Source organism: Oncorhynchus mykiss, chromosome 17 (genome assembly GCF_057628025.1).
Source record: "Oncorhynchus mykiss isolate SJ-2025 chromosome 17, ASM5762802v1, whole genome shotgun sequence".
Lineage (NCBI taxonomy): Eukaryota > Metazoa > Chordata > Actinopteri > Salmoniformes > Salmonidae > Oncorhynchus > Oncorhynchus mykiss.
Window position 1 is genome coordinate 21,536,710 of NC_143038.1, and position 25,484 is coordinate 21,562,193.

General features: G+C 43.5%; 1 protein-coding gene and 1 long non-coding RNA gene across 6 annotated transcripts in view; one reads left to right on the plus strand and one right to left on the minus strand.

Annotated features, from left to right (window-relative positions):
- Positions 1–25,484, plus strand: part of LOC149975859 (uncharacterized) — a 944,026-nt gene that overhangs the window by 408,534 nt on the left and 510,008 nt on the right. The window lies entirely within an intron of this gene.
- LOC110493888 (solute carrier family 12 member 5) overlaps positions 1–25,484 on the minus strand; it is a 328,213-nt gene that overhangs the window by 148,182 nt on the left and 154,547 nt on the right. The gene's annotated exons all lie outside the window — the stretch shown is intronic.

Sequence of the window (25,484 nt, forward strand, 5' to 3'; positions counted from 1 at the left end):
TTGATGGCAAAAAAGCACAATTTTTGTCTCATCTGAACAGAGTACCTTCTTCCATATGTTTGGGGAGTCTCCCACATGCTTTTTGGTGAACACCAAACATGCTTGCTTATTTCTTTCTGGCCACTCTTCCGCAAAGCCCAGTTCTGTGGAGTGTACGGCTTAAAATGGTTCTATGGACAGATACTCCAATCTCCGCTGTGGAGCTTTGTAGCTCTTTCAGGGTTATCTTTGGTCTCTTTGTTGCCTCTTTGCAAATGAGACCTGATTAATGCCCTCCTTGCCTGGTCCGTGAGCTTTGGTGGGCGGCCCTCTCTTGGCAGGTTTGTTGTGGTGCCATATGGTGCTCTGTGGCATGTTCAAAGTTTCAGATATTTTCTATAGCCCAACCCTGATCTGTACTTCTCAGCAACTTTGTTCCTGACCTGTTTGGAGAGCTCCTTGGTCTTCATAGTGTCGCTTGCTTGGTGGTACTTAGATTGCACACAGGTGGACTTTATTTAACTAATTATGTGACTTCTGAAAGTAATTGGTTGCACCAGATCTTATTTATGGGCTTCATAGCAAAGGGGATGAATACATATGCACGCATCACTTTTCCGTTTTTTTTTAATCATTTTTTGAAACAAGTAATTTTTTTACATTTCACTTCACCAATTTGGACTACTTTGTGTATGTCCATTACATGCAATCCAAATAAAAATCCATTTAAATTACAGGCTGTAATGAAACAAAATAGGAAAAACGGCCAGTGGAATGAATACTTTTGCAAGGTACTGTAGATGGGAGCTTGCGGTGTCTCGTACTTGTGAGATTTGCTTATGACAGTTTGCGGTGGAACACGTGAAAATTGAATGTACTTCATAATTGTATTGGGGAGCTAGACATAGGTGGTCTGCGATCGACCTAATGTAGACCCCTGATGTGGCTACTGCCAATGTATGCCTTTAAAATACTGTAGCAACAGCCAATATATACCTTCAATATTAAACAAATACATTGAAAAGTGTAAACAATACAGTGTGCTATATTCTGTATATCGCCAGGCAACACATAGACGTTTCTCCATGACCACATGCTGTTCAGAACACCTACTATATTTATCCCAGAACACAGTTTTCTGTATATGGAAATGTGTGCTCTCATCATCCTCACTCTCCAGTCTATCTGCCTCCCCTGCTGTTGCGGGAGTGGGAGGACTGAACGATCACAGCGCGGTTTGATGGTTTGGGGGACGAGGAAAGAGAAACTGCTCAGTCTCCTCCTGTACTCCCTGTTCACACATGACTGCACGGCCAGGCACGACTCCAACACCATCGTTCCCAAATCCAAGATGGCGTAGCAGTCAGACGTCTTTTTGTCCTCGTCTTGTCGTGTCCTCTCCTCACTCTCCTGCAAACCACTACACCCAATGTGGTAGGGATCTGTTTTTTCTAAAGTATTATTCACCTCGTATTCGGAATCCCCCAACAGAAGCTAGCCAGCTCACTAGCTATTAGCTACTAATCAACTAACCACTGCTAGCGGTCATCAGCTAACCTTTATCTCGGAAAGTTCTGGCAGTTTGTACAACGCAACTCAAACCAGAGCATACCGGACATATTTTCTCTCCATATCCCCAGATTCCTACCGCAAGCTCTGGTCATTTACACCTGGATCTTCGCAGCTAGCTAGCTGCTATCCGAGTACTGACTAACGTCGGTCCCGGAGAAAGCACCAATTAGCCTGGAGCTAGCCCATGCTAGGCCCTTTCTCCCGGCTAGATAAGAGGCCCATCAGCCGCTCCTGGGCTACAATACCCGGACCCCTTCTAATGCCGGTACAGGGCACGGAACCCCGCCATTCCTTCACGACTAGACTACAACGTAATCTGCTCGAGGGGGTATTCAACTGGCCTCTACATCGCGACCACCCCCGAATTGCCCATCCGATAGCAGCAGCCCACTAGCTGCTAGCTGTCTAGAGCATATTGGACTGTTAGCTGTATAGATCAATCGGCCAATTTCTTGGGCCACTATACCTATTTTGCCAATTGGACTTGGACCCCTCTGCTACTCGGAACCCTACTAATCCATCACGACTGATCTACCGACGTCACCGCACGTGGAGGCCAAAACAGACTTTCCTCCATTGAGAGGTCTCTATAAGGCCCTTCTGCTAGCTTTGCTAGCCCTGGTCTGCTAGCTTGTTAGCCCCGGCCTCCCAGCTGCCTGAATCGCCGTGTCTCCAGCCAGCCCACCCACTCACTGGACCCCTATTGATCACTGGCTACGCATGCCTCTCCCTAATATCAATATGCCTTGTCCATTACTGTCCTGGTTAGTTATTATTGTCTTATTTCACTGTAGAGCCCTGCTCAATATGCCTTAACCTACCATTTAATTCCAACTCCAACATATGCGGTGACATCACCTGGTTTAAACGTCTCGATAGACAACATCTCTCTCATCATTATTCAATGCCTAGGTTTACCTCCAATGTACTCACATCCTACCATACCTCTGTCTGTACATTATGCCTTGAATCTATTCTCTCATGCCCAGAAACCTGCTCCTTTTACTTTCTGCTCTGAATGCAGTAAACGACCGGTCCTGATCGCCTTTAGCCGTACCCTCATCCTACTCCTCCTCTGTTCATCTGGTGATGTAGAGGTTAATCCAGGCCCTGCAGTGCCTAGCTCCACTACTACTCCCCAGGTGCTCTCATTTGTAGACTTCTGTAACCGTAAAAGCCTTGGTTCCATGCATGTTAACATTAGAAGCCTTCTCCCTAAGTTTGTTTTATTCTCTGCTTTAGCACACTCTGCCAACCCGGAAGTCCACCAAAAACTCAGAAATGTCCATCCCTAACTATAATAATTTCCGACAAGATAGAACTGCCAAAGGGGGCGGTGTTGCAATCTACTGCAGATATAGCCTGCAGAGTTCTGTCTTACTATCCAGATCTGTACCCAAACAATTGAAACTTCTACTTTTAAAAATCCATCTTTCCAGAAACAAGTCTCTCACTGTTGCTGCTTGCTATAGACCACCCTCTGCCCTCAGGTGTGGCCTGGACACCATATGTCAATGGATTGCCCTCCATCTAGCTTCAGAGCTCATGCTGCTAGGTGACCTAAACTGTGACATGCTTAACACCCCGGCCATCCTACAATCTAAGCTTGATGACCTCAATCTCACACAAATTATCAATGAACCCACCAGGTTAAACTCCAAATCTGTAAACACGGGCACCCTCATAGATATCATCCTAACCAACTTGCCCTTCAAATACACCTCTGCTGTTTTCAACCAAGATCTCACAGATCACTGCCTCATTTCCTGCATCCGTAATGGGTCTGCGGTCAAACGACCACCCCTCATCACTGTCAAATGCTCCCTAAAACACTTCAGCGAGCAGGCCTTTCTAATCGATCTGGCCCAGGTATCCTGGAAATATTGACCTCATCCCGTCAGTAGAGGATGCCTGGTTATTCTTTAAAAGAGCCTTCCTCACATTCTTAAATAAGCATGCCCCATTCAAAAAATTTAGAACCAGGAACAGATATAGCCCTTGGTTCTCTCCAGACCTGATTAATGCCCTCCTTGCCTGGTCCGTGAGCTTTGGTGGGCGGCCCTCTCTTGGCAGGTTTGTTGTGGTGCCATATGGTGCTCTGTGGCATGTTCAAAGTTTCAGATATTTTCTATAGCCCAACCCTGATCTGTACTTCTCAGCAACTTTGTTCCTGACCTGTTTGGAGAGCTCCTTGGTCTTCATAGTGTCGCTTGCTTGGTGGTACTTAGATTGCACACAGGTGGACTTTATTTAACTAATTATGTGACTTCTGAAAGTAATTGGTTGCACCAGATCTTATTTATGGGCTTCATAGCAAAGGGGATGAATACATATGCACGCATCACTTTTCCGTTTTTTTTTTATCATTTTTTGAAACAAGTAATTTTTTTACATTTCACTTCACCAATTTGGACTACTTTGTGTATGTCCATTACATGCAATCCAAATAAAAATCCATTTAAATTACAGGCTGTAATGAAACAAAATAGGAAAAACGGCCAGTGGAATGAATACTTTTGCAAGGTACTGTAGATGGGAGCTTGCGGTGTCTCGTACTTGTGAGATTTGCTTATGACAGTTTGCGGTGGAACACGTGAAAATTGAATGTACTTCATAATTGTATTGGGGAGCTAGACATAGGTGGTCTGCGATCGACCTAATGTAGACCCCTGATGTGGCTACTGCCAATGTATGCCTTTAAAATACTGTAGCAACAGCCAATATATACCTTCAATATTAAACAAATACATTGAAAAGTATAAACAATACAGTGTGCTATATTCTGTATATCGCCAGGCAACACATAGACGTTTCTCCATGACCACATGCTGTTCAGAACACCTACTATATTTATCCCAGAACACAGTTTTCTGTATATGGAAATGTGTGCTCTCATCATCCTCACTCTCCAGTCTATCTGCCTCCCCTGCTGTTGCGGGAGTGGGAGGACTGAACGATCACAGCGCGGTTTGATGGTTTGGGGGACGAGGAAAGAGAAACTGCTCAGTCTCCTCCTGTACTCCCTGTTCACACATGACTGCACGGCCAGGCACGACTCCAACACCATCGTTCCCAAATCCAAGATGGCGTAGCAGTCAGACGTCTTTTTGTCCTCGTCTTGTCGTGTCCTCTCCTCACTCTCCTGCAAACCACTACACCCAATGTGGTAGGGATCTGTTTTTTCTAAAGTATTATTCACCTCGTATTCGGAATCCCCCAACAGAAGCTAGCCAGCTCACTAGCTATTAGCTACTAATCAACTAACCACTGCTAGCGGTCATCAGCTAACCTTTATCTCGGAAAGTTCTGGCAGTTTGTACAACGCAACTCAAACCAGAGCATACCGGACATATTTTCTCTCCATATCCCCAGATTCCTACCGCAAGCTCTGGTCATTTACACCTGGATCTTCGCAGCTAGCTAGCTGCTATCCGAGTACTGACTAACGTCGGTCCCGGAGAAAGCACCAATTAGCCTGGAGCTAGCCCATGCTAGGCCCTTTCTCCCGGCTAGATAAGAGGCCCATCAGCCGCTCCTGGGCTACAATACCCGGACCCCTTCTAATGCCGGTACAGGGCACGGAACCCCGCCATTCCTTCACGACTAGACTACAACGTAATCTGCTCGAGGGGGTATTCAACTGGCCTCTACATCGCGACCACCCCCGAATTGCCCATCCGATAGCAGCAGCCCACTAGCTGCTAGCTGTCTAGAGCATATTGGACTGTTAGCTGTATAGATCAATCGGCCAATTTCTTGGGCCACTATACCTATTTTGCCAATTGGACTTGGACCCCTCTGCTACTCGGAACCCTACTAATCCATCACGACTGATCTACCGACGTCACCGCACGTGGAGGCCAAAACAGACTTTCCTCCATTGAGAGGTCTCTATAAGGCCCTTCTGCTAGCTTTGCTAGCCCTGGTCTGCTAGCTTGTTAGCCCCGGCCTCCCAGCTGCCTGAATCGCCGTGTCTCCAGCCAGCCCACCCACTCACTGGACCCCTATTGATCACTGGCTACGCATGCCTCTCCCTAATATCAATATGCCTTGTCCATTACTGTCCTGGTTAGTTATTATTGTCTTATTTCACTGTAGAGCCCTGCTCAATATGCCTTAACCTACCATTTAATTCCAACTCCAACATATGCGGTGACATCACCTGGTTTAAACGTCTCGATAGACAACATCTCTCTCATCATTATTCAATGCCTAGGTTTACCTCCAATGTACTCACATCCTACCATACCTCTGTCTGTACATTATGCCTTGAATCTATTCTCTCATGCCCAGAAACCTGCTCCTTTTACTTTCTGCTCTGAATGCAGTAAACGACCGGTCCTGATCGCCTTTAGCCGTACCCTCATCCTACTCCTCCTCTGTTCATCTGGTGATGTAGAGGTTAATCCAGGCCCTGCAGTGCCTAGCTCCACTACTACTCCCCAGGTGCTCTCATTTGTAGACTTCTGTAACCGTAAAAGCCTTGGTTCCATGCATGTTAACATTAGAAGCCTTCTCCCTAAGTTTGTTTTATTCTCTGCTTTAGCACACTCTGCCAACCCGGAAGTCCACCAAAAACTCAGAAATGTCCATCCCTAACTATAATAATTTCCGACAAGATAGAACTGCCAAAGGGGGCGGTGTTGCAATCTACTGCAGATATAGCCTGCAGAGTTCTGTCTTACTATCCAGATCTGTACCCAAACAATTGAAACTTCTACTTTTAAAAATCCATCTTTCCAGAAACAAGTCTCTCACTGTTGCTGCTTGCTATAGACCACCCTCTGCCCTCAGGTGTGGCCTGGACACCATATGTCAATGGATTGCCCTCCATCTAGCTTCAGAGCTCATGCTGCTAGGTGACCTAAACTGTGACATGCTTAACACCCCGGCCATCCTACAATCTAAGCTTGATGACCTCAATCTCACACAAATTATCAATGAACCCACCAGGTTAAACTCCAAATCTGTAAACACGGGCACCCTCATAGATATCATCCTAACCAACTTGCCCTTCAAATACACCTCTGCTGTTTTCAACCAAGATCTCACAGATCACTGCCTCATTTCCTGCATCCGTAATGGGTCTGCGGTCAAACGACCACCCCTCATCACTGTCAAATGCTCCCTAAAACACTTCAGCGAGCAGGCCTTTCTAATCGATCTGGCCCAGGTATCCTGGAAATATTGACCTCATCCCGTCAGTAGAGGATGCCTGGTTATTCTTTAAAAGAGCCTTCCTCACATTCTTAAATAAGCATGCCCCATTCAAAAAATTTAGAACCAGGAACAGATATAGCCCTTGGTTCTCTCCAGACCTGACTGCCCTTGACCAGCACAAAAACATCCTGTGGCGTTTTGCATTAGCATTGAACAGCCCCCATGATATTCAACTTTTCAGGGAAGTTAGAAACAAATATACACAGGCAGTTAGGAAAGCTAAGGCTAGCTTCTTCAAGCAGAAATGTGCATCCTGTAGCACAAACTCAAAAAAGTTCTAGAACACTGTAAAGTCCATGGAGAATAAGAGCACCTCCTCCCAGCTGCCCACTGCACTAAGGCTAGGAAACACTGTTACCACTGATAAATCCACTATAATCGAGAATTTCAATAAGCATTTTTTTACGGCTGGTCATGCTTTTCACCTGGCTACCCCTACCCCGGCCAACAGCCCTGCACTCTCCACAGCAACACGCCCACACCTCCCCCACTTCTCCTTCACCCAAATCCAGATAGCTGATGTTCTGAGAGAGAGAAAATCTGGACCCCTACAAATAAGCCGGGCTAGACAATCTGGACTCTCTCTTTCTAAAATGATCTGCCGAAATGGTTGCAACCCCTATTACTTACTAGCCTGTTCAACCTCTCTTTCGTATCGTCTGAGATTCCCATAGATTTGAAAGCTGCCGCGGTCATCCCCCTCTTCAAAGGGGGACACACTCTAGACCCAAACTGCTACAGACCTATATCTATTCTACCCTGCCTTTCTAAGGTCTTCAAAAGCCAAGTGAACAAACAGATTACCGACCATTTCAAATCACACTATCTGGTTTCAGAGCTGGTCAAAGCCCCATATACTACCCACCACTGCGACCTGTACGCTCTCGTTGGCTGGCCCTCGCTTCATACTCGTCGCCAAATTCAAGTCTCTGCTAGGTAAATCCCCGCCTTATCTCAGCTCACTAGTCACCATAGCAACACCCACCTGTAGCACGCGCTCCAGCAAGTATATCTCACTGGTCAACCCCAAAGCCAATTCTTCCTTTGGCCTCCTCTCCTTCCAGTTCTCTGCTGCCAGTGACTGGAACGAACTGCAAAAATCACTAAAGCTGGAGACTCTTATCTCCCTCACTAGCTTTAAGCACCAGCTGTCAGAGCAGCTCACAGATCTCTGCACCTGTACATAGCGCATCTGTAAATTAGCCCATCCAATCTACTTCATCCCCATACTGTATTTATTTATTTATCTTGCTCCTTTGCACCCCAGTATCTACCATTCTACCATTCCAGTGTTTAATTGCTATATTGTAATTACTTCGCCACCATGGCCTATTTATTGCCTTTACTTCTCTTATCCTACCTCATTTGCACATGCTGTATATAGATTGGTCTACTGTATTATTGATTGTATGTTTGTTTATTCCATTTGTAACTCTGTGTTGTTGTATGTGTCGAACTGCTTTGCTTTATCTTCGCCTGGTCGCATTTGCAAATGAGAACTTGTTCTCAACTAGCCTACCTGGTTAAATAAAGGTGAAATCAAAATAAAATAAAATTAAGTTTGCCGATGACACAACAGTGGCCGTCCTGATCACAGACAATGACGAGACAGCCTATAGGGAGGTGGTCAGAGACCTGACCATGTGGTGCAAGGACAACAACCTCTCCCTCAACGTGATCAAGACAAAGGAGATGATTGTGGATTACAGGAAAAGGAGGACCGAGCAGGCCCCCATTCTCATCGACGGGGCTGTAGTGGAGCAGGTTGAGAGCTTCAAGTTCCTTAGCGTCAACATCACCAACAAGCTAACATGGTCCAAGCACACCAAGACAGTAGTGAAGAGGGCATGGCAAAACCTATTCCCCCCCAGGAGACTGAAAAGATTTGGCATGGGTTCTCAGAACCTCAAAATGTTCTACAGCTGCACCATCGAGAGCATCCTGACTGGTTGCATCACTGAATGGTATGGCAACTGCTCTGCCTCCGACCGCAAGGCACTACAGAGGGTACTGTGTACGGCCCAGTACATCACTGGGGCCAAGCTTCCTGCCATCAAAGACCTCTACACTAGGTGGTGTCAGCGGAAGGCCCTAAATATTGTCAATGACTCCAGGCACCGTAGTCATAGACTGTTGTCTCTGGTACCGTACGACAAGCGGTACCGGAGCACCAAGTCTAGGTCCAAGAGGCTTCTAAACAGTTTCTACCCCCAAGTCATAAGACACCTGAACATCTAATCAAATGGCTGCCCAGTCTGTTTGCATTGCCCCTCCCCTTTTACTCTACTGCTACTCTCTGTTATTATCTATGCATAGTCACTTTAATAACTCTACCTGCAGTTACATACTACCTCAATTACCTCAACTAACCGGTGCCCTCGCACATTGACTCTGTACCAGTACACCCTCTATATAGCCTCGCTATTGTTATTTTACTGCGACTCTTTAATTATTTAATACTTTAATTTCTTACTTCTTATTTTTCTTAAAACTGCATTGTTGGTTAAGGGCTTGTAAAGTAAGTATTTCACTGTAAGGTCTACAGACCTGTTGTATTCAGTGCATGTGACAAATAACATTTGAATTGATTTGAATTCAATTGAACACCGTTGACTTTGGCATTAAGGATAATTGACATTGCCGCAGGTATTAATAAAATAAGTTGGGCTGTTTAGCCGTCTCTACCTCCGTCGAGCTCTACCAGCTCCTCTAAGGGGGTCTCGTGATGGAGAGAGTGATGGAGGAAGAGGGTTTCATTTGCAGTAATGGTCTTCCTGGCATGACAGAGATGGGGTGTGTGTACAGTGAGGGGTCGTTAGTGCTACCTCCCCGGGCCTGTGTGGACTCGTAGGAGGGTGTGAGTGTGTGTGTGAGAGAGAATGTAAGTGGCCATGTCTGAATACCCATACTAGCACACTAAGTAGAATGCAAAAAAAAAAAAGTTAAATTGTGTGAAATTTCAAAAAGAGTACTCTGAATGTATCATCTAATGCGCGATTGCATTGACTCCTGCCATTTGTTTTGGTACAGCTCGTCAATTTATCTGGTTATCAGCTGTCGTCAAACACATGAGTCGGAAAAGATGAGTAATTTCTACTAGATCAAATGCCAAAATGAGTATGCAGTTTGAGTATGTAGTATGCTAGTTTGGGTATTCGGACACGACCAGTGTGTATGATGTATGTTTGGTGAGAAAGAGAGAAAGCGTGTGTGATGGGTGTTTGGTGAGAAAGAGAGTGTGATGTGTGTGTTTTGATCCAACTAATGACGCAGGAAAATGAACTGGTTGTTTTAAATCATGTTTGGGATGAACATGGTGCATAGTAGAAACTCTGTGTTTTTGTTGAGATGCACCGTATTTGCAAATCAATATTCATGCTAATTAACACTTAACGGGAAAATAATGATGTAATTAGAATGTAATTATATATTAATGAGATACATGGCTATAGCTATCTCATGGATTAAATAGCCTATAGACAAAGATATTGAGATCCCTTTCATTTCAAAGGCTGTGTGGTCTGACAGCCAGTCAAAACACATCTTTGTTTATTTTCTCATTTTAATGGATTTGATGTTATATTTATTTCGAATAGGCGATTTAGACGGAATTAACATAGTCTAGTTCTGTCACAGCAGAGACAAACTTCAGAGGCTCTCACTCCACTCCATTATTAAAATGAGTGCCCACATGTTTTCCATCTCTTAGTGACAGAATCCTGGCTTCAAGGGATGTGACAAACTTATTGAAATTCACAGATATCTGCCTGAACTGGAATCTGATTACACACCTTATTTTAAGCATCTCTGTATAGGTGTTACACTGTAGCTGAATGAACAAATAAAAATGTATAAAAAGCCCAAACACATTTACTTGAGAAGTGGGCTAATTTCTGTCGAATGGCCAAAACACGACTGAAGTATCAATAGCTTGGTAAACGTCACATTTCTTCACCCCAAAAAAAACACCTAGTGCAGATCGACACATTGATTTAAAAAAAACTATTTTATACACCTCGTGTTGCTAAATTCACAGGAAAACAAACTAAAGAGCACTCTCTCTGCCTGCTGGGGTTGAGAGCATCTATCTATCTATCATGCAGGGTTGCACGTTGTTTCGTGTATAAATAGAATGACAAAAATTGTGCTCGCTTCCCGGCAAGGAACAGCACACCTTTAATGTTTCTCGTCATGACCATGAGGCGAATTGGAGTGGGGGTTGGGATTAGGGGGTGGTAAGTGAGATGACAGAGGTATGACAGTATCGACTCAACATCAGAACTTTGCGTATTTCTCTCTCTCCTTCTTCTCTCCCATTTTCATTCTCTTCCTCCTCATGCTCCTCTCTTCCTCCTGCTGTATGATTGCAGTCTGACCTACTTAGCAGCATGCTGCTGACTGGCATGGCAGGGAGTTGGCGCAGTGAGCCAGGCACCCTCCCATTGTTGTGGGCAGTGCCAAAGGAAACTCACCAGAAACTGTCCCACCATTGACCAGCCTGTTTACGTTTGAATAATTTACTGTTTATCTTATTCAGAGCGACTTACAGTTAGTGCAATCATCTTAAGATAGATGGGGGAAACAACCACATATCACAGCCGTAGTCAGTAAGGTGGGACGGTCAAAAAGACCAGCGATGACAGAACAGGTTTGTGTATAGGGTTTGAGCATAGCCTGAAGGTAGGAAGGAGCAGTTCTTCTTGCTACTCCATATGCATGTACCATCATGGTCTTGTAGTGGATGTTAGTTTCGACTGGAAGCCAGTGGAGTGTGCAGAGGAGTGGGGCGATGGGAGAAGTTGGGAAGTTGAACAGCAGGTGGGCTGTGGAGTTCTGGATAAGTTGCAGGGGTTTGATAGTACAACCGAAGAGCCCAGCCAACAGCGAGTTGCCGTAGTCCAGATGGGAGATTAGAAGTGCATGGATTAGGACCTGCGCCACTTCCTGTGTGAGGTAGGGTCCTACTCTACGGATGTTGTAGAGCATGAACCTGCAGGAGCATGTCACTGCTTTGATATTTGCAGAGAATGACAGGGTGTTGTCCAAGGTCACGCCAAGGTTCATTGCACTTTGGGAGGGGGACATTTTAGGGTTGGCAACCGTGATGGAGAGGTCTTAGAGCAGGCAGGCCTTCTCTGGGAGAAAGAGCAGCTCCGTCTTGTCAAGGTTGAGCTTAAGGTGGTTGGCCGACATCCAAGATGAAATATCTGCTAGGCACGCAGAGATCAAAATGTTATCAGTCATGAGCGACGAATACAATAGACCTTACAGTGAAATGCTTACCTACACGCCCTTACTTACAACCAACAATACATTTTTAAGATGAAAAAAAAAGAAAAAGAAAGAAAAGTAACAAATAATTAAGAAGCAGCAGTAAAATAACAATAGCGAGGCTTTATACAGGGGGGAACTGAGCATGCACCCCTGAGGAGGCCCCGTGTTGAGGATCAGCGTGGTGAATGTGTTACCACCTTGGGGCGGCCCATCAGGAAGTCCAGGATGCGGTTAGTTGCAGAGGGAGGTGCTTAGTTCCAGCGTCCTTAGCTTAGTGATTAGTTTTGAGGGCAATATGGTGTTGAACGCTGAGCTGTAGTCAATAAGTAGCATTCTCACATACAGTTGAAGTCTGAAGTTTACCTACACCATAGCCAAATACATTTAAACTCAGTTTTTCACAATTCCTGACATTTAATCCTAGTAAAAATTCCCTGTCTTAGGTCAGTTAGGATCACCACTTTTTTTTAAGAATGTGGACTGTCAGAATAATAGTAGAGAGAATGATTTATTTCAGCTTTTATTTCTTTCATCATATTCCCAGTGGGTCAGAAGTTTACATACACTCAATCAGTATTTGGTAGCATTGCCTTGAAATTGTTTAACTTGGGTCAAATGTTTTGGGTAGCCTTCCACAAGCATCCCCCAAAAGGTTGGGTGAATTTTGGCCCATTCCTCCTGACAGAGCTGGTGTAACTGAGTCAGGTTTGTAGGCCTCCATGCTCGCACACGCTTTTTCAGTTCTGCCCACAAATTTTCTTTAGGATTGAGGTCAGGTCTTTGGTCAAGGCCACACCAATACCTTGACTTTGTTGTCCTTAAGCCATTTTGCCACAACTTTGGAAGTATACTTGGGGTCACTGTCCATTTGAAAGACCTGTTTGCGACCAAGCTTTAACTTCCTGACAGATGTCTTGAGATGTTACTTCAATATATCCACAAAATGTTCTTGCCTCATGATGCCATCTATTTTGTGAAGTGCACCAGTCCCTCCTGCAGCAAAGCACCCCCACAATATGATGCTGCCACCCCCATGCTTCACGGTTGGGATGGTACTCTTCGACTTGCAAGCCTCCCCCTTTTTCCTCCAAACATAACAATGGTCATTATGGACAAACAGTTCTATTTTTGTTTCATCAGACCAGAGGACATTTCTCTAAAGAGTATGATCTTCGTCCCCATGTGCAGTTGCAAACCATAGTCTGGCTTTTTTTATGGTGGTTTTGGAGCAGTGGCTTCTTCCTTGCTGAGCGGCCTTTCAGGTTATGTCGATATAGGACTCTCTTTACTGTGGATATAGATACATTTGTACCTGTTTCCTCCAGAATCTTCACAAGGTCCTTTGCTGTTGTTCTGGGATTGATTTGCACTTTTCGCACCAAAGTAAGTTCATCTCTAGGAGACAGAACCTTCAGGCGTTTGGAAATTGCTCCCAAGGATGAACCAGGCTTGTGGAGGTCTACAGTTTTTTTCTGAGGTCTTGGCTGATTTATTTTGTTTTTCCCATGATGTCAAGCAAAGAGGCACTGAGTTTGAAGGTAGGCCTTGAAATACATTCACAGGTACACCTCCAATTAACTCAAATGATCTCAAATGATGTAGCCGGTGTAGTACAATTCAATCTTAGTCATGTATTGACACTTTGCCTGTTTGATGGTTCGTCGGAGGGCATAGCAGGATATCTTATAAGCTTCCGGGTTAGAATCCCGCTCCTTTAAAGCGGCAGCTGTAACCTTTAGCTCAGTGTGGATGTTGCCTGTAATCCATGGCTTCTGATTGGGGTATGTACGTATGGTCACTGTGGGGACGACATCATCAATGCACTTATTGATGAAGCCAGTGACTGATGTGGTGTACTCCTTAATGCCATCAGAAGAATCCCGGAACATATTCCTGTCTGTGCTAGCGAAACAGTCCTGTAGCTTAGCATCTACTTCATCTGACTACTTTCTTATTGACGGAGTCACTGGTGCTTCCAGCTTTAGTTTTTTTTGTAAGCAGGAATCAGGAGGATAGAATTAAGGTCAGATTTGCCAAATGGAGGGTGAGTTAGAGCTTTGTATGCGTCTGGTCTAGAGTTTTTTTCCCCCTCTAGTTGCACGTTTAACATGGTAGAAATTAGGTAAAACGGATTTGAGTTTTCCCGCATTTAAGTCCCCGGCCACTAAGAGCGCCGTCTCTGGGTGAGCATTTTCCTGTTTTCTTATGGCTGTATACAGCTCATTGAGTGTGGTCTTAGTACCAGTATCAATTTGTGGTGGTAAATAGACAGCTACAAAAAATACAGATGAAAACTCTCTTGGTAAATACTGTGGTCTACAGCTTATCATGAGATACTCCACCTCAGGTGAACAAAACTTTGAGACTTCCTTAGATTTTGTGCACCAGCGGTTGTTTACAAATATTCATTATTCATATTGTTGTTCAGCCACGACTCTGTGAAACATAAGATATTACAGTTTTTAAGGTCCCGTTGGTAGGATATACGTGATCATAGTTGGTCTATTTTATTATTGATTGATTATACGTTGGCTAAGAGGACTGATGGTAAGGTAGATTACCCTCTCAGCGATGGATCCTAAAAAGGCACCCGGATCTTCGTTCATGATACCTGCGGGGATCAGGGCCTTGTAGGGCATCTGAAGTAAATCCTTCCCGTCCGACTATTTGAAGAAAAAGTATTCCTCTAGTATGGGGTGAGTAATCTCTGTCCTGATATCTTGAAGCTCTTTTCGGTAATAAGACATGGTGATAGAAACATTATGTACAAAGAAACGTACAAACAGCGCAAAGAAACATACACAATAGCACAATTGGTTATGGGATCGTAAAACGGCAGCCATCTCCTTCGGCGCCACCTGGGTATCGCCACCTAGGTGTTAGAAGGGAGAAAGGAGAAAAGCAGTTGAGTGTCATCCGCATAGCCATGATAGGAGAGACCATGTAAGGACATGACGGCACCGAGTGATTGGTGTATAGAAAGAAGAAGAGAGGGCCTAGATCCGAGCCCTGAAGGACACCAGTAGTGAGAGTGCAGACACAGATCCTCTCCACATCACATGGTAGTAGCGGCCTGCCAGGTAGGATGCAATCCAAGGGTGTGGAGGATCTGATGGTTCACGGTTGGCGAAGGCAGCGCATAGATCTAGGATGATGAGAACAGAAGAGAGAGTGTCAGCTTTGGCAGTGCGGAGAGCCTCCGTGACACAGAGGAGAGCAGTCTCGGTTGACTGACCCGTCTTGAAACCCTGACTTGTTAGGGTCATGGTGAGAGAGATAGCAAGAGAGTTAGTCAGAGGCGGCACGCTCGAGGGCTCTCGAAAGAAAAGAGGAAGGATTACCCGTCTGGGAGCAACTTTGGCCATTTTGAAGTCCGAGGGGACACAGCCAGTGGTCAGGGATGAGTTGATGAGGGAAGTGATTGGCAGAAGATATCCAGGGATGGTCTGGAGAAGGGACGAGTGGATGGGGTCAAGCGGGCAGATTTTCAGGCATCCGGAACTCACTAGTCGCAGGATTTTAACTGGAGAGTGAGGGAAGAAAGAGGTCAAGGCGTGGGGTAGTTCTGTGTGAGTGGGACCAGTGGAATCAATAGGCTGAGTGAATGAGAAGTGGCTGCCGTCATCCTTCCTTTTAAAGTGGTTGGCAAAGTTGTCCGCAAAACGGGAGGAGGGAAGGGGTGGAGGATTAAGGAGGGAGGAGAAGGTGGAAAATACAGGTAATTTCCTAGGGTTGAAAAGCTTGAAATATAGAGTGATAGAAAGTGATCCAGAGCAAGAGAAGGTAGAGAATAAAAAATATTATAGGTCCTCCCGAAGTTAAGTTTTCCTCCATTTCCACTCAGCTTCCCGAAGCCCTGTTCTGTGAGCTCATAATGAGTCACTCAGCCACGGAGCAGGAAAGGAGGGCTCAGCCGGGCCGGGAGTAAAGGGGCCAGTGCTGGAGCTCAGTGCAGGGCTTTTTCATTAATACATTGAAGATACAGCAAGTGAATTCCTCCTTTTCTCTGTCTTTTGCCCTCAAAATATCAAGACACGTGTCGAACAACATCGACGTATGTGCTTTGTAAGCATAAAGCTTAATAGAAGAATAGAAGAAGATAAATATTTTTCGAACAAACACACAATAAGACACATGCACACACACACACACACAGACACACACTCAAACAAGGACTCTATTTGTGTTTACATACCTTGCCCAGATCAATTCTGCAGACCCAGGTGTTGTTTTAAAAGCCACGTCGGCGAGGGAGTGAGATGTTGCTGAATCAAATGTTCTACATCGCGCAATGTGCCAGTGCTTGTTACTCACACTTGACAGACTTACCCACCGAAACAACAATCAATCTGAGAGGGAACATTGCAAAACAGGAAAAATGTGCTAATGTGCAGAGACATTAGTGCCAGCTTGTCGCACGGTAGTTGTTGATTTAACGTGGCGAAGCACGAAAAATTCAGTCGAGGCAAATCCAGTCAGGGAGCTTGTGGTGCACCAAAGATCAGGCCTTTTCTCAATCATCTCAAAGGGAGTCCATGCGGCCCCCTGTGAGTCTTCCACACAATGCCATATCCACTTCATTAGCGAGTTACCGATTAGTTAAACCTCATTAAGTGATGGGTTGGATAGGTGTGAAAACACAGGGGGCTTTGGAGAAACTGATTATGGTGAAAGCCTGTCTTTTCCTGACGCCACTCAGAGAATCCTAGAATGTTAGAAAGGTAGACTCAGCCTTAGACAGAAACAATGGGGTTGGTTACCTGGACCCACATCAAGCCTAGTCCTGGACTAAAACACACTTTCAATTGTCATTTTCTATTGAGAATAGTGATTAATCCAGGACTAGTCTTAATCTGGGTGCGGGAAACCTGGATACAGTTTTTTTTTTTCCGTTTGAGATTTAAAAAGTTGCCAGCAGTATCACAAAACACAATTGTATGGCAGTTGGAATAGAAATTAAAACATCCGTGTTATGGAATGTTTTGTGTTAAATTTAGGGCAGTTTGCCAAATTGTGCATATACATTCAGGTCCAAAATGAGCAAAAAATACTTTATAAAATACAGTATATCTAAAAAAATACTAAGCTATATTGTATACAAAAATGTTTTTGGAGACTGAGATGGCCATTGCAAAAGAAAAATGTTGTCATCAATTAACCATTTCTTTGGGTTATTTTCTTGCTGGAAGATCCACTTGTGGCCAAGTTTCAGCTTCCTGGCAGAGGCAACTTGGTTTTTGGCTAAAATCAAAGATATTCTATTTTATTGACAAGATAGTCGAGTGACCGCTCTAACAATGAAAATAAATGTCCTCAAAGACGGAAGGCAGGTGGGAGGAGGCAAGATCAGGTGGGACCATTCTAGCCAATGAGAGGGGAGATATGCATCTGAACAACAGGCACAACTCCGATATAAAGTAGTTTTTTTCAAAGTGGCCAAAATGCCACGTGCATCCAGTTATTTTAGTGCATTCGTAACAACCTAACCATTACAAAACGTATATTCTAGAAAATAAACCTCACATAGCAAATTAGCAATTATTTTACCGAACACTCTCATTGACCTCCATACAAAAATCCCAATTTTGTGGTCTTATTACCGTGGACAGATTTTGGGCGGAGTAAACCCTCTCGCTTCACCTCTTCCTCTCTCTGATAAAATGTCCTGGTAGAGAGTAATGTTCATGATGCCATTGACCTTAAAGGCCTAGCACAGGCAAAAAAGTGATTTTCCTGGGTTTTATATATATATGAGGTTGGAATAATACTGTGAAATTGGGAAACTTCTGATAATTCCCTTTTAGTGTAAGAGCTGTTTGAAAAGATCACCTAAAATTTCTGCCTCTTTTGGTGGGATGGAGCTTTGGCCTTTCCATGGTGAAATCACCATGCGGTAAATTAGTTAATAGACCAATAAGAAATAGAGTTCCAAAACTCTCTGACAAGAGACCTAGCAAAATTCTTGCTTAAGAAATTGCTCGTTGCTAAGAAGCTATTTTTATTTATTTTTGACCATTTTACTTAAAAACAATTACAGTAAGGTAACTTAATTGTTACACAGAAATGATTTGATATTGACATAAACATGTCTGCATTGGACCTTTAACAAGGGCCCCAGGAAAATAACCTAATACTGTAAAATATGGTGGTGGATCGTTGATGTCATGGGGATATTCTACTTCTACTTCCACTGGGCCTGGGGCAACGGCATCATGAACTTTACCCAGTACCAGGACATTTTAGCCAAAAACCTGGTTGGCTCTGCCAGGAGGCTGAAACTTGGCCACAAGTGGAGCTTCCAGCAAGACAATAACCCCAAGCACACATCAAAATCTACAAAGAAATGGTTAATTGACCACAAAATCAACATTTTTCAATCTCCAGACTTAAACCCCATTGAAATGAAGAGGGCAGATGAAGGTTATCAAGGATCTGGGAAGATTCTGCAAGGAGGAATGTCCTAATATCCCTGCCAATGTGTTCTCCAATCTCATAAAGCATTTTAGAAAAAGGCTCAGTGCTATTATCCTCGTAAGGTGTAATGTATATTTTAAGAGATACAAATATTACTTTCTCTGAGCAATTGTATTAGTATAACATAATACACAATATAGCTCAGTATTTGAATTATTTATTTAATACCTGTCTTTTTGCTCATCTTTATCAAGGATTCCACTCATTTTGGATTTGACTGTACGTGCGTCTGTTTAGACCAGGGCTCTCCAACCCTATCAACCAGCAAATTATTAGAATCATGTGCGCTAGATTAGGGTTGGAGCGAAAACTTACAGGACTGTAGCTCTCCAGGAACAGGGTTGGAGAGTCCTGGTTTAGATCTTATTCAAAGACACTAGATTTGCTATTATGATATCTGATATGGTGATATCACTTGTATCTTCTATCTGGGTGTACTGTGACGCACTAAAACCATATGCCTGTATTCCAAATAAACGTTTTAATTATTACTAAAAGATGGTCAATAAAGCTCGAACTGAACTTGAAATGCTAACGTCAGGTGGAATCAAGTCTGTGTTCAGTATGGTACAGTGTGCCTACCGCTACATCACATCCCACTGGGCACACACTGGTTGAATCAACATTGTTTCCACGTCACATTGTTCCCATATCATTTCAATTAAATTGCATTGAACCAACATAGAATAGACGTTGAATTGACGTCTGTCCCCAGTGGGATGTCAAATGATCACTGAGCTGGTATCTGGGGGCCATGATTTGTCCATGGCATGCCAGGGCCATTAATTAGCACTTACATATTTGTAAGTAAGCATTTCACGGTAAGGTCTACTACCTGTTGTATTCGGCGCATGTGACAAATACAATTTGATTTGATTTGCATACTTTGGACTGCCTGGATGACGAATGGAACGGGCATGTTTCATTGCGCAAATGTGACTGTGTATGTGAGTACGGTTGAGAAAGTGTGTGTGTGTATTTGCATCTGAGCCTCAATGTACTGTACAGTATTTCTTAGTTTATGTATGAGTGTATGGACACGTGTGTGCAGTATATGTGGGTCATAATTTGAGTACAGGGTACAAATGTGACAATGGATGTATTTACAAATATGTGTTAAATGTATGTGTGTGTGCTGGCATTGATGGGATTGATTAGCCTGCCTCAGTGCTCCGAATACTGCCCCCCTGCCCTGCCTGGTCTCTTACACGCAAGATCCCACTGTCACTTTCCATTTACACAGCCATTACACAGGAACCATTAACTAGGAACTAGGACCCCTTCAATCCTGTCTGAATAAACAATTAGAATGACTGTCGTTCCAGGAAAAGAAAGGATCAAATGATAGGAGTCCTAACACATCTCCATAGCTCGTATGGCAACCTATTCCCTGTGTAGTACACTACTTTTGACCAGGGCACACAGGGCTTTGGACAAAAGTAATGCACTAGACTCTAAGAAGAAAAGGTTCTATCTACAACCTAAAAGGGTTCCTCGACTGTCCCCATATGAGAACCTTTTGAGAAAAAAATGTTTTGGTTCCAGGTAGAACCCTTTCCATATAAACCCTTTCCACAGAGGGTTCTACATGGAACGCAAACGAGTTCTCCTATGGGGACAGCAGAATAACACTTTTGGAACACTTTAAAAAAAAATAGGCAGTGGTGTAAAGTATTTAAGTAGTACTTCCAAGTATTTTTACTGAAGTGCCACATGGGTGGGCTTTTTTACTTTTGGAACTATTTCACTAGTTCCATAGCACCAGGCAAGCTCTATCAAGCACAGCTAAAGTATTTGAAACATACAGTATACTATTTGAACCCAGGAACGGTAATGACATGCAACCAGTAGGTGGGGTGTCATGATATTTCTGCCCTAGCAGGAATGGAAAGAAATTGGTCAACTGGCAGGACGACTGATGTGTATTAGTTGTAGAAACATTGTAATTAATTGCATGGAGAAAGCTGCACTGCAGTGGTTACAACAGCAGTAGCCAACTACAGAGTGGCAGTGGTACTGTAAGATGGCAAAGAAAGTATGGGGGGGGGGGGGGTACATATCAGTTGTGGTAATCCATAATACAATAGTATTACGGCTGCAGGAGTACCACGGTAGTGATAATGTGGCAGAGCATGGTGTCATTATTGCAAAGTACAAATGAGTAGAATCAGAAGTGGAATGGCAATAGTAGAACATCCCTGGGTATGAGCTGTGGTTTTAGTTTAGAAGTATGGTAGCTGTGGTGTGGCGCTATTGCAGTTGGACGGAGGAGGGTGGTGAACGAGGGGGAGGGATTATTGATTTGAAAAAAAAAACAGCAGGTGAAAAGGAATGCAAAGTCATGTTGCTATAGCAACTAGCCATGCACCAAAAGACAAAGCTTGGAGTCACAGGCAGGCTTTCACTCTCTCGTGCCAGGGACGAGGCAAGGAGAGAATGCTAAATCATCTGAACGGCTCCCTTATGCTCACAGTGGATAGACCACAGATCAAACATATTGCCCGTTTGACATTGTCATTTCCCATATTGACAGTGGGGGTGTCAATAATGTCTATGTTCTTCTCGACAGCATCTCTATTCTATTCTCACTCCATGTTAGGACTGTATGCTAACATTCCTTTATGTGTCTTTGGGAGGGTGTATATACATGGCACTTTGCAGGCCATGTGTCTTCATGAATTATACTGTAGGAAAAGGCAGACACTTGCAGGAGATTCACAAAATCTCAAACTTTAAAAGTTAACCAAAAACGAATGCTTCATTGCACCTGTCCAGGCAGTGTGGTTGGGTTATTTTGCATTAAACCTGGGGTGATTTTGGGACCTCGAAGCGAGTCAAACATTTCGATTTAGTAACCCTGGAGGCGTAACGTTTGCGTAACGTTTCGTTTGATGCCGTATGCGTCCATATTTATGAGTTCAGAGCAGAGCCGCATCAAGGCACTAGTATCAACCAAGGAGCCTAGTCTTTCTGTTTGTGTATGGTAACTGTACAGTAAATACAGTTTAAACGTATACCATGGAGTATTTGAGGCTAAATAACTTAATAATAATCATCTAAGTGAGACATGTTTATGGGCTATTTTGAAGTTTTCCTCTCACAAAACCAAAGTGTTATCCGATGCCCCCATTCAGTCAGGCATTGTTTAGGCCACCCCATGCACCATTCGTTTTGTCACCCCTTTAGGCTCCAAATATACCAAAACATGGATAATTTGGTGTTGTTTCAGTTCCCCCTCAGAAACATCGGACTTGACAGCTGTCGTAAAGCCAACATAGCCCTGCCATGAGCACACTTCTCCAAAACCTCCTCACACTGCACAACATCAAAAATGCTTCAGTAACCTCACAAAGGTAGAAAGTCACTCCTCTAGTGACCAAATATAAAATTACTGTTACATAACCATATGCCCATTTTCAGAGATAATTTCGAGGTAAAAAAAATCTAACAAATGTCAGATTCAACGAGAGGAAAGGGTTAGGGAAAGATCTGAGAAAACATGGTGGCACTCGACAACCCACTGCATAGTCCAGAGCACACCATGAATATATCAACTTGTCCTTATTACTGGTCTAATTGACTAAGATGACCTGGCATAGATCTTGTTTGGGAACATCTGCTGATGAGGCCTTTGATGTGTGCCTCCTGTGTGCAGTGATGGCGTCCTCTATCCCATGAGTCTTTCCTCTTCTTCCCACACATTGTGCCTCCATATCAAAGGCTTTTTACCCTCCCTCTGCAAAGCATTGATAATGAAATCCCACTCAAATGTGCTCCGAGCTGCAGGGATCGCATCCAAGGAGAGGCCAAAGCCGAGGAGAGGGAGAAGAACGAGGGACTGTGTCTCCCTGGAAAAAAGGGCGGGAGGAAAATTCCAGAATTAGGAATTTTTGGGGCAATTCTTTGAAGCGCACTGATTTATTTTCCAGCGAAACCACATAATAAAATATCTGTTTCACGTTGACAGGCAGCACCAGCTAGTGCTTTGCCCCAGTGCACCAAAGGGGCTAAGGTCTTACGCAGTGTTAAACTGAAATAGTGGAGGTTTGATGAATCATCTGGAAGTGGTGTAGAAAATGAGGATGATGGGATTAGGAAGTGTTGGGGTTTCGTAATCTCCAATTCAGGATGACGGTGTGAGAAGGGACGGATCAGCAATGTGTGAGCCAAGGTCGAGGGATTACTGGACGGTGATTCAGAGGGGATCCCTTTCAGTGGACGCAAGGTCCAATCGGACTTAACCCTTAAGGACAGAGGGTGAAGTACTTTCACAGACCCCTGTGAAAGCGACGGTCGCGACGGACACATACTCAGTCCACTCAGTCCTTCAACCCAAATCCCTTTGAGAATAGAAGTGGTTACGGTGACACTTTTTACAAATACGTTGATGGGCATTCATATACAGTATATGTAGGCTTTAATATAAAGTTAATCTGTTGTGAATGGTTTTTATATCAATAGTATGAATTGCTATAATTGTAAACTGAATTTAGTAATATAATTAAAGGCAAAGGAATCCGTAATCCTGGAATTAGTAATGAAAACGAAGTGATTAGCCATTGACAGAATTTATTTGAGTAGAAACATGTAATAGTCGGAATAAATGGGAATAGACAGGGGCTAAATCCCAACTAAAAAACCAACAGCCACCACAGCCACTCTAGTGTAACCAAATACCCGAAAGACTCCCTTTAATGTTGTCCCATTTCTCTGTATGGCAGTAGGGAAAATGGGTTTCTTTTGATGGCCCAAATGTGACAAAAAGAGTTTGTGACTCTTTGGTTCCTGGAGAGGACATTTTGACAGATGGTTGATTTCCATTCGCTGAGAATGCTGATAGGCTGTCTGTGACGAAATGGGAAATACTATTCACACAGCAGAGACATTCAGCAGCTAAAAGCATGCAGACATGTCAAACTGGCTTTTTCAGAGATCTGAGTAACCTGGAAAGAGATGCGAGAACGCAGCTGAGAGACGTCTGCATTTCATCCCGCGGCATTGATATTTGATTGGGTGATTATATTTACATTGTTATCACCACTTAACTGTGGTCTGTTTAATAAAATGGCTTTTGAAATGCATGTTACTGAATCAGTGAAATAGGGAAACTGGTGTTGATGTCTGAACTATGCTGTGGTGCTGCTTAGCATCAAGACTCCATCAATAATGCAGTTACAGTGCTGTAGAGTCCAGAGGTCTTGCAACAACACTCCTTATATTGCCTTCTGTTGCTATAGTTTGAAACTGAAACTGTTGTGTGTGTGTGTGTGTGTGTGTGTCCGTGTCTTTGACAAGGCAGTAACCACAGAGGTTATCTGCCAATACGAGTCTTATCACTCATCTTCCCTCGCACTCTGCAGCCCACAAACTCTGCCCTGCCTCCACAAACCCTTAGACATAATCAAATAGAAGATAAACACTATGACAAACATTGACCTATTTGCACAGGAAAATGGCCAACCCATGCAGAAACAGACCATCATTTTAGAACAAATACACACAGAGATTCTAGACAGATTTTTAGAATCTACAGAGCAGATATTAAGACAGTTTTGGTTGAGGTATGAAACTGAGGCAAAACTGCTGGTAAATGAAATACCAAATATCTTCTTATTTGGTATAAATGACTATTTCACTCAACAACTCTGATAGTTCTGTCATTGAAATGGTGAAAGTATAGCCCCGCTCTTTATGTTACTGCCACAATACCCTTAATTGAGTAATTCTCATGAACATTTCAGTGTTTCCCTCTTATTATGATGTATGAAATCAGAATATTAGCCATGGTTATTTTAAAATTCTCATTCTTTTTACAGTAAGTTTATGGCGTTTGGGAAATCGTAGATTAAAAAAAGTTAACAACACAGTCCATATTTGACTGTATAGTGCAACAATGACATATCCTAATAGGTTTATGTTCAACATGAAAGATGTGTGAGAAAACTGTCAGTTTCATAACCATATATTACCCTTTTTATGACAGAAAGTGCAAGTCTTTTCCAGGAAGCAGCACAAAGTACTAAGGTTTACATGCAGATGAATTGGTTACGAAGTTGCCCACTCCTCACACATTGAGATGCTTACAAAGTTACATTTTTGCTGTGCTTATTTTCAAAGTTCTATTTCCTTTAAATACAGGAAACACTTACCTACCCCATAATAATCACTCTATAAGTGTCTTGATGGGTGGAAAAGGTTTGAATGCTTGAGCGTGCATCCCAAATGGCACCTTATTCCCCACATTGTGCACTGTCATGCCCTGAACTGTTTCACCTGTTTTTGTGATTGTCTCCACCCACCTCCAGGTGTCACCCGTTTTCCCCATTAGTCCCTGGGTATAGATAGAAGTTTGTCTTGTCAAGTCAAGTCAACAAGTGTGGTTTTCTGTGCACATGCTTTTTCTTATCTCTCTTTTTCTAGTCCTCCCGGTTTTGACCCTTGCCTTCCTTGACTCTGAACCCGCCTTCCTGCCTGACCATACTGCCTGCCCTCGAGCCTACCTGCCACTCTGTAACTTCTGGACACTGACCTTGTTAATAATATTTTGTTTGTCCACGACCATTCTCTTGCCTGCCCCTTGGATTATAATTAATATCAGAGACTCAAACCATCTGCCTCCCGTTTCTGCATCTGGGTCTCGCCCTTCGCCCTTAAAGTGCACTACTTTTGACCAGCGCCCTATGGAACACAGACTGAGAGATAGCGAATCAGCCTCTTGTGATTGCTTGTTGTTGGTAAGCAAAGCAGGTACAGTGCATTCTGTGCCGTGCCTACATCAACAAACAAGACCTTTTAGAGTAACCACTCTTGCAATTTCCATGTGCCATATATTTTTCAATTGTGCTGTGATGTTTAAAATTGAATTTTTTACCTTTTCTAATTGTATAGTATCCACAGATTGTGAGCTAAAAATAAATCTTTCCTACGAGTATTATTATATAACATAAACATTATGTTTTCAGAAT